Source organism: Anopheles funestus, unplaced genomic scaffold, assembly GCF_943734845.2.
Source record: "Anopheles funestus unplaced genomic scaffold, idAnoFuneDA-416_04 scaffold_41_ctg1, whole genome shotgun sequence".
NCBI classification, from domain to species: domain Eukaryota; kingdom Metazoa; phylum Arthropoda; class Insecta; order Diptera; family Culicidae; genus Anopheles; species Anopheles funestus.
This window is the reverse complement of record NW_026045363.1, coordinates 173,409-190,379: the sequence shown is the minus strand read 5'-3', so window position 1 is coordinate 190,379 and position 16,971 is coordinate 173,409. Positions and strand designations below refer to the sequence as shown.

Sequence of the window (16,971 nt, the reverse complement as noted above, 5' to 3'; positions counted from 1 at the left end):
CCAAGACACATTAGCCAAGACACCTTAGCCAAGACACATTAGCCAAGACACATTAGCCAAGACACCTTAGCCAAGACACCTTAGCGAAGACACCTTAGCCAAGACACCTTAGCCAAGACACATTAGCCAAGACACCTTAGCCAAGACACATTAGCCAAGACACCTTAGCCAAGACACCTTAGCCAAGACACATTAGCCAAGACACATTAGCCAAGACACCTTAGCCAAGACACCTTAGCCAAGACACCTTAGCCAAGACACCTTAGCCAAGACACATTAGCCAAGACACCTTAGCCAAGACACCTTAGACAAGACACCTTAGCCAAGACACCTTAGCCAAGACACCTTAGCGAAGACACCTTAGCCAAGACACCTTAGCCAAGACACATTAGCCAAGACACCTTAGCCAAGACACCTTAGCCAAGACACCTTAGCCAAGACACATTAGCCAAAACACATTAGCCAAGACACCTTAGCCAAGACACCTTAGCCAAGACACATTAGCCAAGACACATTAGCCAAGACACCTTAGCCAAGACACCTTAGCCAAGACACCTTAGCCAAGACACCTTAGCGAAGACACCTTAGCCAAGACACCTTAGCCAAGACACCTTAGCCAAGACACCTTAGCCAAGACACATTAGCCAAGACACCTTAGCCAAGACACATTAGCCAAGACACATTAGCCAAGACACCTTAGCCAAGACACATTAGCCAAGACACATTAGCCAAGACACTTTAGCCAAGACACATTAGCCAAGACACCTTAGCCAAGACACCTTAGCCAAGACACATTAGCCAAGACACCTTAGCCAAGACACAATAGCCAAGACACATTAGCCAAGACACATTAGCCAAGACACATTAGCCAAGACACCTTAGCCAAGACACCTTAGCCAAGACACCTTAGCCAAGACACCTTAGCCAAGACACCTTAGCCAAGACACCTTAGCCACGACACCTTAGCCAAGACACCTTAGCCAAGACACATTAGCCAAGACACTTAAGCCAAGACACCTTAGCCAAGACACATTAGCCAAAACACCTTAGCCAAGACACCTTAGCCAAGACACATTAGCCAAGACACCTTAGCCAAGACACATTAGCCAAGACACATTAGCCAAGACACCTTAGCCAAGACACCTTAGCCAAGACACATTAGCCTAGACACATTAGCCAAGACACCTTAGCCAAGACACCTTAGCCAAGACACCTTAGCCAAGACACATTAGCCAAGACACCTTAGCCAAGACACATTAGTCAAGACACCTTGGCCAAGACACATTAGCCAAGACACATTAGCCAAGACACCTTAGCCAAGACACTTTAGCCAAGACACCTTAGCCAAGACACATTAGCCAAAAGACCTTAGCCAAGACACCTTAGCCAAGACACATTAGCCAAGACACCTTAGCCAAGACACCTTAGCCAAGACACCTTAGCCAAGACACCTTTGCCAAGACACCTTAGCCAAGACACCTTAGCCATGACACCTTAGCCACGACACCTTAGCCAAGACACATTAGCCAAGACACATTAGCCAAGACACATTAGCCAAGACACATTAGCCAAGACACCTTAGCCAAGACACCTTAGCGAAGACACCTTAGCCAAGACACCTTAGCCAAGACACATTAGCCAAGACACCTTAGCCAAGACACATTAGCCAAGACACCTTAGCCAAGACACCTTAGCCAAGACACATTAGCCAAGACACATTAGCCAAGACACCTTAGCCAAGACACCTTAGCCAAGACACCTTAGCCAAGACACCTTAGCCAAGACACATTAGCCAAGACACCTTAGCCAAGACACCTTAGACAAGACACCTTAGCCAAGACACCTTAGCCAAGACACCTTAGCGAAGACACCTTAGCCAAGACACCTTAGCCAAGACACATTAGCCAAGACACCTTAGCCAAGACACCTTAGCCAAGACACCTTAGCCAAGACACATTAGCCAAGACACCTTAGCCAAGACACCTTAGCCAAGACACCTTAGCCAAGACACATTAGCCAAGACACATTAGCCAAGACACCTTAGCCAAGACACCTTAGCCAAGACACCTTAGCCAAGACACCTTAGCGAAGACGCCTTAGCCAAGACACCTTAGCCAAGACACCTTAGCCAAGACACCTTAGCCAAGACACATTAGCCAAGACACCTTAGCCAAGACACATTAGCCAAGACACATTAGCCAAGACACCTTAGCCAAGACACATTAGCCAAGACACATTAGCCAAGACACCTTAGCCAAGACACATTAGCCGAGACACATTAGCCAAGACACATTAGCCAAGACACCTTAGCCAAGACACCTTAGCCAAGACACATTAGCCAAGACACCTCAGTCAAGACACAATAGCCAAGACACATTAGCCAAGACACATTAGCCAAGACACATTAGCCAAGACACCTTAGCCAAGACACCTTAGCCAAGACACCTTAGCCAAGACACCTTAGCCAAGACACCTTAGCCAAGACACCTTAGCCAAGACACCTTAGCCAAGACACATTAGCCAAGACACATTAGCCAAGACACCTTAGCCAAGACACCTTAGCCAAGACACCTTAGCCAAGACACCTTAGCCAAGACACATTAGCCAAGACACCTTAGCCAAGACACATTAGCCAAGACACCTTAGCCAAGACACCTTAGCCAAGACACCTTAGCCAAGACACATTAGCCAAGACACATTAGCCAAGACACATTAGCCAAGACACCTTAGCCAAGACACATTAGCCAAGACACCTTAGCCAAGACACCTTAGCCAAGACACCTTAGCCAAGACACATTAGCCAAGACACATTAGCCAAGACACCTTAGCCAAGACACATTAGCCAAGACACATTAGCCAAGAGACCTTAGCCAAGACACATTGGCTAAGACACATAAGCCAAGACACCTTAGCCAAGACACCTTAGCCAAGACACCTTAGCCAAGACACATTAGCCAAGACACCTTAGCCAAGACACCTTAGCCAAGACACCTTAGCCAAGACACATTAGCCAAGACACATTAGCCAAGACACCTTAGCCAAGACACCTTAGCCAAGACACCTTAGCCAAGACACCTTAGCCAAGACACATTAGCCAAGACACCTTAGCCAAGACACATTAGCCAAGACACCTTAGCCAAGACACCTTAGCCAAGACACCTTAGCCAAGACACCTTAGCCAAGACACATTAGCCAAGACACATTAGCCAAGACACCTTAGCCAAGACACCTTAGCCAAGACACATTAGCCAAGACACATTAGCCAAGACACCTTAGCCAAGACACATTAGCCAAGACACCTTAGCCAAGACACATTAGCCAAGACACCTTAGCCAAGACACCTTAGCCAAGACACCTTAGCCAAGACACCTTAGCCAAGACACCTTAGCCAAGACACATTAGCCAAGACACCTTAGCCAAGACACATTAGCCAAGACACATTAGCCAAGACACCTTAGCCAAGACACCTTAGCCAAGACACATTAGCCAAGACACATTAGCCAAGACACCTTAGCCAAGACACATTAGCCAAGACACCTTAGCCAAGACACATTAGCCAAGACACATTAGCCAAGACACCTTAGCCAAGACACATTAGCCAAGACACCTTAGCCAAGACACCTTAGCCAAGACACATTAGCCAAGACACATTAGCCAAGACACATTAGCCAAGACACCTTAGCCAAGACACCTTAGCCAAGACACATTAGCCAAGACACCTTAGCCAAGACACAATAGCCAAGACACATTAGCCAAGACACATTAGCCAAGACACATTAGCCAAGACACCTTAGCCAAGACACCTTAGCCAAGACACCTTAGCCAAGACACCTTAGCCAAGACACATTAGCCAAGACACCTTAGCCAAGACACATTAGCCAAGACACATTAGCCAAGACACATTATCCAAGACACATTAGCCAAGACACCTTAGCCAAGACACCTTAGCCAAGACACATAAGCCAAGACACATTAGCCAAGACACCTTAGCCAAGACACCTTAGCCAAGACACCTTAGCCAAGACACATTAGCCAAGACACATTAGCCAAGACACCTTAGCCAAGACACCTTAGCCAAGACACCTTAGCCAAGACACATAAGAAAAGACACCTTAGCCAAGACACATTAGCCAAGACACCTTAGCCAAGACACCTTAGCCAAGACACATTAGCCAATACACATTAGCCAAGACACCTTAGCCAAGACACCTTAGCCAAGACACATTAGCCAAGACACCTTAGCCAAGACACAATAGCCAAGACACTTTAGCCAAGACACATTAGCCAAGACACATTAGCCAAGACACCTTAGCCAAGACACCTTAGCCAAGACACCTTAGCCAAGACACCTTAGCCAAGACACATTAGCCAAGACACATTAGCCAAGACACCTTAGCCAAGACACCTTAGCTAAGACATATTAGCCAAGACACATTTGCCAAGACACCTTAGCCAAGACACCTTAGCCAAGACACATTAGCCAAGACACCTTAGCCAAGACACATTAGCCAAGACACATTAGCCAAGACACCTTAGCCAAGGCACATTAGCCAAGACACTTTAGCCAAGACACCTTAGCCAAGACACATTATCCAAGACACATTAGCCAAGACACATTAGCCAAGACACATTAGCCAAGACACCTTAGCCAAGACACCTTAGCCAAGACACATTAGCCTAGACACATTAGCCAAGACACATTAGCCAAGACACCTTAGCCAAGACACCTTAGCCAAGACACCTTAGCCAAGACACCTTAGCCAAGACACATTAGCCAAGACACCTTAGCCAAGACACATTAGCCAAGACACATTAGCCAAGACACCTTAGCCAAGACACCTTAGCCAAGACACCTTAGCCAAGACACATTAGCCAAGACACCTTAGCCAAGGCACATTAGCCAAGACACTTTAGCCAAGACACCTTAGCCAAGACACATTAGCCAAAACACCTTAGCCAAGACACCTTAGCCAAGACACATTAGCCAAGACACCTTAGCCAAGACACCTTAGCCAAGACACATTAGCCAAGACACCTTAGCCAAGACACCTTAGCCAAGACACATTAGCCAAGACACCTTAGCCAAGACACCTTAGCCAAGACACATTAGCCAAGACACATTAGCCAAGACACCTTAGCAAAGACACATTAGCCAAGACACCTTAGCCAAGACACATTAGCCAAGACACATTAGCCAAGACACATTAGCCAAGACACATTAGCCAAGACACCTTAGCCAAGACACATTAGCCAAGACACCTTAGCCAAGAGACCTTAGCCAAGACACATTGGCTAAGACACATAAGCCAAGACACCTTAGCCAAGACACCTTAGCCAAGACACCTTAGCCAAGACACCTTAGCCAAGACACATTAGCCAAGACACCTTAGCCAAGACACCTTAGCCAAGACACCTTAGCCAAGACACATTAGCCAAGACACATTAGCCAAGACACCTTAGCCAAGACACCTTAGCCAAGACACCTTAGCCAAGACACATTAGCCAAGACACATTAGCCAAGACACATTAGCCAAGACACCTTAGCCAAGACACCTTAGCCAAGACACCTTAGCCAAGACACGTTAGCCAAGACACATTAGCCAAGACACATTAGCCAAGACACCTTAGCCAAGACACCTTAGCCAAGACACCTTAGCCAGGACACATTAGCCAAGACACATTAGCCAAGACACCTTAGCCAAGACACATTAGCCAAGACACCTTAGCCAAGAGACCTTAGCCAAGACACATTGGCTAAGACACCTTAGCCAAGACACCTTAGCGAAGACACCTTAGCCAAGACACCTTAGCCAAGACACATTAGCCAAGACACCTTAGCCAAGACACATTAGCCAAGACACCTTAGCCAAGACACATTAGCCAAGACACATTAGCCAAGACACCTTAGCCAAGACACATTAGCCAAGACACCTTAGCCAAGACACCTTAGCCAAGACACATTAGCCAAGACACATTAGCCAAGACACATTAGCCAAGACACCTTAGCCAAGACACCTTAGCCAAGACACATTAGCCAAGACACCTTAGCCAAGACACATTAGCCAAGACACCTTAGCCAAGACACCTTAGCCAAGACACCTTAGCCAAGACACCTTAGCCAAGACACATTAGCCAAGACACCTTAGCCAAGACACCTTAGCCAAGACACATTAGCCAAGACACCTTAGCCAAGACACCTTAGCCAAGACACATTAGCCAAGACACATTAGCCAAGACACCTTAGCCAAGACACCTTAGCCAAGACACATAAGCCAAGACACATTAGCCAAGACACCTTAGCCAAGACACCTTAGCCAAGACACCTTAGCCAAGACACATTAGCCAAGACACATTAGCCAAGACACCTTAGCCAAGACACCTTAGCCAAGACACCTTAGCCAAGACACATAAGAAAAGACACCTTAGCCAAGACACATTAGCCAAGACACCTTAGCCAAGACACCTTAGCCAAGACACATTAGCCAATACACATTAGCCAAGACACCTTAGCCAAGACACCTTAGCCAAGACACATTAGCCAAGACACCTTAGCCAAGACACCTTAGCCAAGACACCTTAGCCAAGACACCTTAGCCAAGACACATTAGCCAAGACACCTTAGCCAAGACACCTTAGCCAAGACACCTTAGCCAAGACACATTAGCCAAGACACCTTAGCCAAGACACCTTAGCTAAGACATATTAGCCAAGACACATTAGCCAAGACACCTTAGCCAAGACACCTTAGCCAAGACACATTAGCCAAGACACCTTAGCCAAGACACATTAGCCAAGACACCTTAGCCAAGGCACATTAGCCAAGACACTTTAACCAAGACACTTTAGCCAAGACACCTTAGCCAAGACACCTTATCCAAGACACCTTAGCCAAGACACATTAGCCAAGACACATTAGCCAAGACACCTTAGCCAAGACACCTTAGCCAAGACACATTAGCCTAGACACATTAGCCAAGACACATTAGCCAAGACACCTTAGCCAAGACACCTTAGCCAAGACACCTTAGCCAAGACACCTTAGCCAAGACACATTAGCCAAGACACCTTAGCCAAGACACATTAGCCAAGACACATTAGCCAAGACACCTTAGCCAAGACACATTAGCCAAGACACCTTAGCCGAGACACATTAGCCAAGACACATTAGCCAAGACACCTTAGCCAAGGCACATTAGCCAAGACACTTTAGCCAAGACACCTTAGCCAGGACACCTTAGCCAAAACACCTTAGCCAAGACACCTTAGCCAAGACACATTAGCCAAGACACCTTAGCCAAGACACCTTAGCCAAGACACCTTAGCCAAGACACCTTAGCCAAGACACCTTAGCCAAGACACATTAGCCAAGACACCTTAGCCAAGACACCTTAGCCAAGACACATTAGCCAAGACACATTAGCCAAGACACCTTAGCAAAGACACATTAGCCAAGACACCTTAGCCAAGACACATTAGCCAAGACACATTAGCCAAGACACATTAGCCAAGACACATTAGCCAAGACACCTTAGCCAAGACACATTAGCCAAGACACCTTAGCCAAGAGACCTTAGCCAAGACACATTGGCTAAGACACATAAGCCAAGACACCTTAGCCAAGACACCTTAGCCAAGACACCTTAGCCAAGACACATTAGCCAAGACACCTTAGCCAAGACACCTTAGCCAAGACACCTTAGCCAAGACACATTAGCGAAGACACCTTAGCCAAGACACCTTAGCCAAGAAACCTTAGCCAAGACACATTAGCCAAGACACATTAGCCAAGACACCTTAGCCAAGACACATTAGCCAAGACACCTTAGCCAAGACACATTAGCCAAGACACTTTAGCCAAGACACCTTAGCCAAGACACATTAGCCAGGACACATTAGCCAAGACACCTTAGCCAAGACACCTTAGCCAAGACACATTAGCCAAGACACCTTAGCCAAGACACCTTAGCCAAGACACATTAGCCAAGACACCTTAGCCAAGACACCTTAGCCAAGACACCTTAGCCAAGACACATTAGCCAAGACACATTAGCCAAGACACCTTAGCCAAGACACCTTAGCCAAGACACCTTAGCCAAGACACCTTAGCCAAGACACATTAGCCAAGACACCTTAGCCAAGACACATTAGCCAAGACACCTTAGCCAAGACACCTTAGCCAAGACACCTTAGCCAAGACACCTTAGCCAAGACACATTAGCCAAGACACATTAGCCAAGACACCTTAGCCAAGACACATTAGCCAAGACACCTTAGCCAAGGCACATTAGCCAAGACACTTTAGCCAAGACACCTTAGCCAAGACACATTAGCCAAAACACCTTAGCCAAGACACCTTAGCCAAGACACATTAGCCAAGACACCTTAGCCAAGACACCTTAGCCAAGACACCTTAGCCAAGACACCTTAGCCAAGACACATTAGCCAAGAGACCTTAGCCAAGACACATTAGCCTAGACACATTAGCCAAGACACATTAGCCAAGACACCTTAGCAAAGACACATTAGCCAAGACACCTTAGCCAAGACACATTAGCCAAGACACATTAGCCAAGACACATTAGCCAAGACACATTAGCCAAGACACCTTAGCCAAGACACATTAGCCAAGACACCTTAGCCAAGAGACCTTAGCCAAGACACATTGGCTAAGACACATAAGCGAAGACACCTTAGCCAAGACACCTTAGCCAAGACACCTTAGCCAAGACACATTAGCCAGGACACCTTAGCCAAGACACCTTAGCCAAGACACCTTAGCCAAGACACATTAGCGAAGACACCTTAGCCAAGACACCTTAGCCAAGACACCTTAGCCAAGACACATTAGCCAAGACACATTAGCCAAGACACCTTAGCCAAGACACATTAGCCAAGACACCTTAGCCAAGACACATTAGCCAAGACACTTTAGCCAAGACACCTTAGCCAAGACACATTAGCCAAGACACATTAGCCAAGACACCTTAGCCAAGACACCTTAGCCAAGACACCTTAGCCAAGACACATTAGCCAAGACACCTTAGCCAAGAGACCTTAGCCAAGACACATTAGCTAAGACACATAAGCCAAGACACCTTAGCCAAGACACCTTAGCCAAGACACCTTAGCCAAGACACATTAGCCAAGACACCTTAGCCAAGACACCTTAGCCAAGACACCTTAGCCAAGACACATTAGCCAAGACACATTAGCCAAGACACCTTAGCCAAGACACATTAGCCAAGACACCTTAGCCAAGACACATTAGCCAAGACACCTTAGCCAAGGCACATTAGCCAAGACACATTAGCCAAGACACCTTAGCCAAGACACCTTAGCCAAGACACCTTAGCCAAGACACATTAGCCAAGACACATTAGCCAAGACACCTTAGCCAAGACACATTAGCCAAGACACATTAGCCAAGACACCTTAGCCAAGACACCTTAGCCAAGACACATAAGAAAAGACACCTTAGCCAAGACACATTAGCCAAGACACCTTAGCCAAGACACCTTAGCCAAGACACATTAGCCAATACACATTAGCCAAGACACCTTAGCCAAGACACCTTAGCCAAGACACATTAGCCAAGACACCTTAGCCAAGACACAATAGCCAAGACACATTAGCCAAGACACATTAGCCAAGACACATTAGCCAAGACACCTTAGCCAAGACACCTTAGCCAAGACACCTTAGCCAAGACACCTTAGCCAAGACACATTAGCCAAGACACCTTAGCCAAGACACATTAGCCAAGACACATTAGCCAAGACACATTAGCCAAGACACCTTAGCCAAGACACCTTAGCCAAGACACCTTAGCCAAGACACCTTAGCCAAGACACATTAGCCAAGACACCTTAGCCAAGACACATTAGCCAAGACACCTTAGCCAAGACACATTAGCCGAGACACATTAGCCAAGACACCTTAGCCAAGACACCTTAGCCAAGACACCTTAGCCAAGACACATTAGCCGAGACACATTAGCCAAGACACCTTAGCCAAGACACCTTAGCCAAGACACCTTAGCCAAGACACCTTAGCCAAGACACATTAGCCAAGACACCTTAGCCAAGACACCTTAGCCAAGACACATTAGCCAAGACACCTTAGCCAAGACACCTTAGCCAAGACACCTTAGCCAAGACACATTAGCCAAGACACCTTAGCCAAGACACCTTAGCCAAGACACCTTAGCCAAGACACATTAGCCAAGACACATTAGCCAAGACACCTTAGCCAAGACACCTTAGCCAAGACACATTAGCCAAGACACCTTAGCCAAGACACCTTAGCCAAGACACCTTAGCCAAGACACATTAGCCAAGACACATTAGCCAAGACACCTTAGCCAAGACACCTTAGCCAAGACACCTTAGCCAAGACACCTTAGCCAAGACACATTAGCCAAGACACCTTAGCCAAGACACATTAGCCAAGACACCTTAGCCAAGACACCTTAGCCAAGACACCTTAGCCAAGACACATTAGCCAAGACACCTTAGCCAAGACACATTAGCCAAGACACCTTAGCCAAGACACCTTAGCCAAGACACATTAGCCAAGACACATTAGCCAAGACACCTTAGCCAAGACACCTTAGCCAAGACACCTTAGCCAAGACACATTAGCCAAGACACCTTAGCCAAGACACATTAGCCAAGACACCTTAGCCAAGACACCTTAGCCAAGACACCTTAGCCAAGACACCTTAGCCAAGACACCTTAGCCAAGACACATTAGCCAAGACACCTTAGCCAAGACACCTTAGCCAAGACACATTAGCCAAGACACATTAGCGAAGACACCTTAGCCAAGACACCTTAGCCAAGACACCTTAGCCAAGACACATTAGCCAAGACACATTAGCCAAGACACCTTAGCCAAGACACATTAGCCAAGACACCTTAGCCAAGACACATTAGCCAAGACACTTTAGCCAAGACACCTTAGCCAAGACACATTAGCCAAGACACATTAGCCAAGACACCTTAGCCAAGACACCTTAGCCAAGACACATTAGCCAAGACACCTTAGCCAAGAGACCTTAGCCAAGACACATTGGCTAAGACACATAAGCCAAGACACCTTAGCCAAGACACCTTAGCCAAGACACCTTAGCCAAGACACATTAGCCAAGACACCTTAGCCAAGACACCTTAGCCAAGACACCTTAGCCAAGACACATTAGCCAAGACACATTAGCCAAGACACCTTAGCCAAGACACCTTAGCCAAGACACCTTAGCCAAGACACCTTAGCCAAGACACATTAGCCAAGACACCTTAGCCAAGACACATTAGCCAAGACACCTTAGCCAAGACACCTTAGCCAAGACACCTTAGCCAAGACACCTTAGCCAAGACACATTAGCCAAGACACATTAGCCAAGACACCTTAGCCAAGACACATTAGCCAAGACACCTTAGCCAAGGCACATTAGCCAAGACACTTTAGCCAAGACACCTTAGCCAAGACACATTAGCCAAAACACCTTAGCCAAGACACCTTAGCCAAGACACATTAGCCAAGACACCTTAGCCAAGACACCTTAGCCAAGACACCTTAGCCAAGACACCTTAGCCAAGACACATTAGCCAAGACACCTTAGCCAAGACACCTTAGCCAAGACACATTAGCCTAGACACATTAGCCAAGACACCTTAGCAAAGACACATTAGCCAAGACACCTTAGCCAAGACACATTAACCAAGACACATTAGCCAAGACACATTAGCCAAGACACATTAGCCAAGACACCTTAGCCAAGACACATTAGCCAAGACACCTTAGCCAAGACACCTTAGCCAAGACACCTTAGCCAAGACACATTAGCCAAGACACCTTATCCAAGACACCTTAGCCAAGACACCTTAGCCAAGACACCTTAGCCAAGACACCTTAGCCAAGACACATTAGCCAAGACACCTTAGCCAAGACACATTAGCCAAGACACCTTAGCCAAGACACCTTAGCCAAGACACCTTAGCCAAGACACCTTAGCCAAGACACATTAGCCAAGACACATTAGCCAAGACACATTAGCCAAGACACCTTAGCCAAGACACCTTAGCCAAGACACCTTAGCCAAGACACATTAGCCAAGACACCTTAGCCAAGACACCTTAGCCAAGACACATTAGCCAAGACACATTAGCCAAGACACCTTAGCCAAGACACCTTAGCCAAGACACCTTAGCCAAGACACCTTAGCCAAGACACATTAGCCAAGACACCTTAGCCAAGACACATTAGCCAAGACACCTTAGCCAAGACACCTTAGCCAAGACACATTAGCCAAGACACCTTAGCCAAGACACATTAGCCAAGACACCTTAGCCAAGACACCTTAGCCAAGACACATTAGCCAAGACACATTAGCCAAGACACCTTAGCCAAGACACCTTAGCCAAGACACCTTAGCCAAGACACATTAGCCAAGACACATTAGCCAAGACACCTTAGCCAAGACACATTAGCCAAGACACCTTAGCCAAGACACATTAGCCAAGACACTTTAGCCAAGACACCTTAGCCAAGACACATTAGCCAAGACACCTTAGCCAAGACACATTAGCCAAGACACCTTAGCCAAGAGACCTTAGCCAAGACACATTGGCTAAGACACATAAGCCAAGACACCTTAGCCAAGACACCTTAGCCAAGACACCTTAGCCAAGACACATTAGCCAAGACACCTTAGCCAAGACACCTTAGCCAAGACACCTTAGCCAAGACACATTAGCCAAGACACATTAGCCAAGACACCTTAGCCAAGACACCTTAGCCAAGACACCTTAGCCAAGACACCTTAGCCAAGACACATTAGCCAAGACACCTTAGCCAAGACACATTAGCCAAGACACCTTAGCCAAGACACCTTAGCCAAGACACCTTAGCCAAGACACCTTAGCCAAGACACATTAGCCAAGACACATTAGCCAAGACACCTTAGCCAAGACACCTTAGCCAAGACACATTAGCCAAGACACATTAGCCAAGACACCTTAGCCAAGACACATTAGCCAAGACACCTTAGCCAAGACACATTAGCCAAGACACCTTAGCCAAGACACATTAGCCAAGACACATAAGCCAAGAAACATTAGCCAAGACACATTAGCCAAGACACATTAGCCAAGACACATTTGCCAAGACACCTTAGCCAAGACACCTTAGCCAAGACACATTAGCCAAGACACCTTAGCCAAGACACATTAGCCAAGACACCTTAGCCAAGACACCTTAGCCAAGACACCTTAGCCACGACACCTTAGCCAAGACACCTTAGCCAAGACACATTAGCCAAGACACCTTAGCCAAGACACATTAGCCAAGACACCTTAGCCAAGACACTTTAGCCAAGACACATTAGCCAAGACACCTTAGCCAAGACACCTTAGCCAAGACACCATAGCCAAGACACATTAGCCAAGACACATTAGCCAAGACACCTTAGCCAAGACACCTTAGCCAAGACACATTAGCCAAGACACCTTAGCCAAGACACCTTAGCCAAGACACATTAGCCAAGACACCTTAGCCAAGACACATTAGCCAAGACACCTTAGCCAAGACACCTTAGCCAAGACACCTTAACCAAGACACATTAGCCAAGACACCTCAGCCAAGACACATTAGCCAAGACACATTAGCCACGACACATTAGCCAAGACACCTTAGCCAAGACACATAAACCAAGACACATTAGCCAAGACACATTAGCCAAGACACCTTAGCCAAGACACCTTAGCCAAGACACATTAGCCAAGACACCTTAGCCAAGACACATAAGCCAAGACACCTTAGCCAAGACACCTTTGCCAAGACACCTTAGCCAAGACACCTTAGCCAAGACACCTTAGCCAAGACAACTTAGCGAAGACACCTTAGCCAAGACACCTTAGCCAAGACACCTTAGCCAAGACACCTTAGCCAAGACACATTAGCCAATACACATTAGCCAAGACACCTTAGCCAAGACACCTTAGCCAAGACACATTAGCCAAGACACCTTAGCCAAGACACCTTAGCCAAGACACATTAGCCAAGACACCTTAGCCAAGACACTTTAGCCAAGACACCTTTGCCAAGACACCTTAGCCAAGACACCTTAGCCAAGACACCTTAGCGAAGACACCTTAGCCAAGACACCTTAGCCAAGACACATTAGCCAAGACACCTTAGCCAAGACACCTTAGCTAAGACATATTAGCCAAGACACATTAGCCAAGACACCTTAGCCAAGACACATTAGCCAAGACACCTTAGCCAAGACACAATAGCCAAGACACCTTAGCCAAGACACATTAGCCAAGACACATTAGCCAAGACACCTTAGCCAAGACACCTTAGCCAAGACACCTTAGCCAAGACACCTTAGCGAAGACACCTTAGCCAAGACACCTTAGCCAAGACACATTAGCCAAGACACCTTAGCCAAGACACATTAGCCAAGACACCTTAGCCAAGACACCTTAGCCAAGACACAATAGCCAAGACACATTAGCCAAGACACATTAGCCAAGACACCTTAGCCAAGACACATTAGCCAAGACACCTTAGCCAAGACACCTTAGCCAAGACACCTTAGCCAAGACACCTTAGCCAAGACACATTAGCCAAGACACCTTAGCCAAGACACCTTAGCGAAGACACCTTAGCCAAGACACCTTAGCCAAGACACCTTAGCCAAGACACATTAGCCAAGACACATTAGCCAAGACACCTTAGCCAAGACACCTTAGCCAAGACACATTAGCCAAGACACCTTAGCCAAGACACCTTAGCCAAGACACCTTAGCCAAGACACCTTAGCCGAGACACCTTAGCGAAGACACCTTAGCCAAGACACCTTAGCCAAAACACCTTAGCCAAGACACATTAGCCAAGACACATTAGCCAAGACACCTTAGCCAAGACACCTTAGCCAAGACACCTTAGCCAAGACACCTTAGCCAAGACACCTTAGCGAAGACACCTTAGCCAAGACACCTTAGCCAAGACACATTAGCCAAGACACCTTAGCCAAGACACCTTAGCCAAGACACATTAGCCAAGACACATTAGCCAAGACACCTTAGCCAAGACACCTTAGCCAAGACACCTTAGCCAAGACACATTAGCCAAGACACCTTAGCCAAGACACAATAGCCAAGACACATTAGCCAAGACACATAAGCCAAGACACCTTAGCCAAGACACCTTTGCCAAGACACCTTAGCCAAGACACCTTAGCCAAGACACCTTAGCCAAGACACCTTAGCGAAGACACCTTAGCCAAGACACCTTAGCCAAGACACATTAGCCAAGACACCTTAGCCAAGACACCTTAGCTAAGACATATTAGCCAAGACACATTAGCCAAGACACCTTAGCCAAGACACCTTAGCCAAGACACCTTAGCCAAGACACAATAGCCAAGACACATTAGCCAAGACACATTAGCCAAGACACATTAGCCAAGACACCTTAGCCAAGACACCTTAGCCAAGACACCTTAGCGATGACACCTTAGCCAAGACACCTTAGCCAAGACACATTAGCCAAGACACCTTAGCCAAGACACATTAGCCAAGACACCTTAGCCAAGACACCTTAGCCAAAACACAATAGCCAAGACACCTTAGCCAAGACACCTTAGCCAAGACACATTAGCCAAGACACATTAGCCAAGACACCTTAGCCAAGACACCTTAGCCAAGGCACATTAGCCAAGACACATTAGCCAAGACACCTTAGCCAAGACACCTTAGCCAAGACACATTAGCCAAGACACATTAGCCAAGACACATTAGCCAAGACACATTAGCCAAGACACATTAGCCAAGACACCTTAGCCAAGACACTTTAGCCAAGACACCTTAGCCAAGACACATTAGCCAAGACACCTTAGCCAAGACACATTAGAAAAGACACCTTAGCCAAGACACCTTAGCCAAGACACAATAGCCAAGACACATTAGCCAAGACACATTAGCCAAGACACCTTAGCCAAGACACCTTAGCCAAGACACCTTAGCCAAGACACATTAGCCAAGACACATTAGCCAAGACACATTAGCCAAGACACCTTAGCCAAGACACCTTAGCCAAGACACCTTAGCGAAGACACCTTAGCCAAGACACCTTAGCCAAGACACCTTAGCCAAGACACCTTAGCGAAGACACCTTAGCGAAGACACCTTAGCGAAGACACCTTAGCGAAGACACCTTAGCCAAGACACCTTAGCCAAGACACCTTAGCCAAGACACCTTAGCCAAGACACATTAGCCAAGACATCTAAGCCAAGACACATTAGCCAAGACACATTCGCCAAGACACATTAGCCAAGACACCTTAGCCAAGACACATTAGCCAAGACACATTAGCCAAGACACATTAGCCAAGACACCTTAGCCAAGACACCTTAGCCAAGACACCTTAGCCAAGACACATTAGCCAAGACACATTAGCCAAGACACCTTAGCCAAGACACCTTAGCCAAGACACCTTAGCCAAGACACATTAGCCAAGACACCTTAGCCAAGACACCTTAGCCAAGACACCTTAGCGAAGACACCTTAGCCAAGACACCTTAGCGAAGACACCTTAGCCAAGACACATTAGCCAAGACACCTTAGCCAAGACACCTTAGCCAAGACACCTTAGCCAAGACACCTTAGCCAAGACACCTTAGCCAAGACACCTTAGCCAAGACACATTAGCCAAGACACCTTAGCCAAGACACCTTAGCCAAGACACCTTAGCCAAGACACATTAGCCAAGACACATTAGCCAAGACACCTTAGCCAAGACACATTAGCCAAGACACATTAGCCAAGACACATTAGCCAAGACACCTTAGCCAAGACACCTTAGCCAAGACACCTTAGCGAAGACACCTTAGCCAAGACACATTAGCCAAGACACATTAGCCAAGACACATAAGCCAAGACACCTTAGCCAAGACACATTAGCCA

The 16,971-nt window shown here is 46.9% G+C and overlaps 1 long non-coding RNA gene across 1 annotated transcript in view; it reads right to left on the bottom strand.

The window, feature by feature from the left end:
• Positions 1 to 844: 844 nt before the first annotated feature.
• Positions 845 to 16,971, bottom strand: part of LOC125774597 (uncharacterized) — a 28,581-nt gene continuing 12,454 nt past the window's right edge. The window contains exons 4-6 of the long non-coding RNA XR_007421079.1: positions 15,802 to 15,927; positions 13,268 to 13,393; positions 845 to 975 (exon numbers count right to left, since the gene is read on the bottom strand). This is a non-coding gene — a long non-coding RNA (uncharacterized LOC125774597). The remainder of the gene's footprint in view (positions 976 to 13,267; positions 13,394 to 15,801; positions 15,928 to 16,971) is intronic.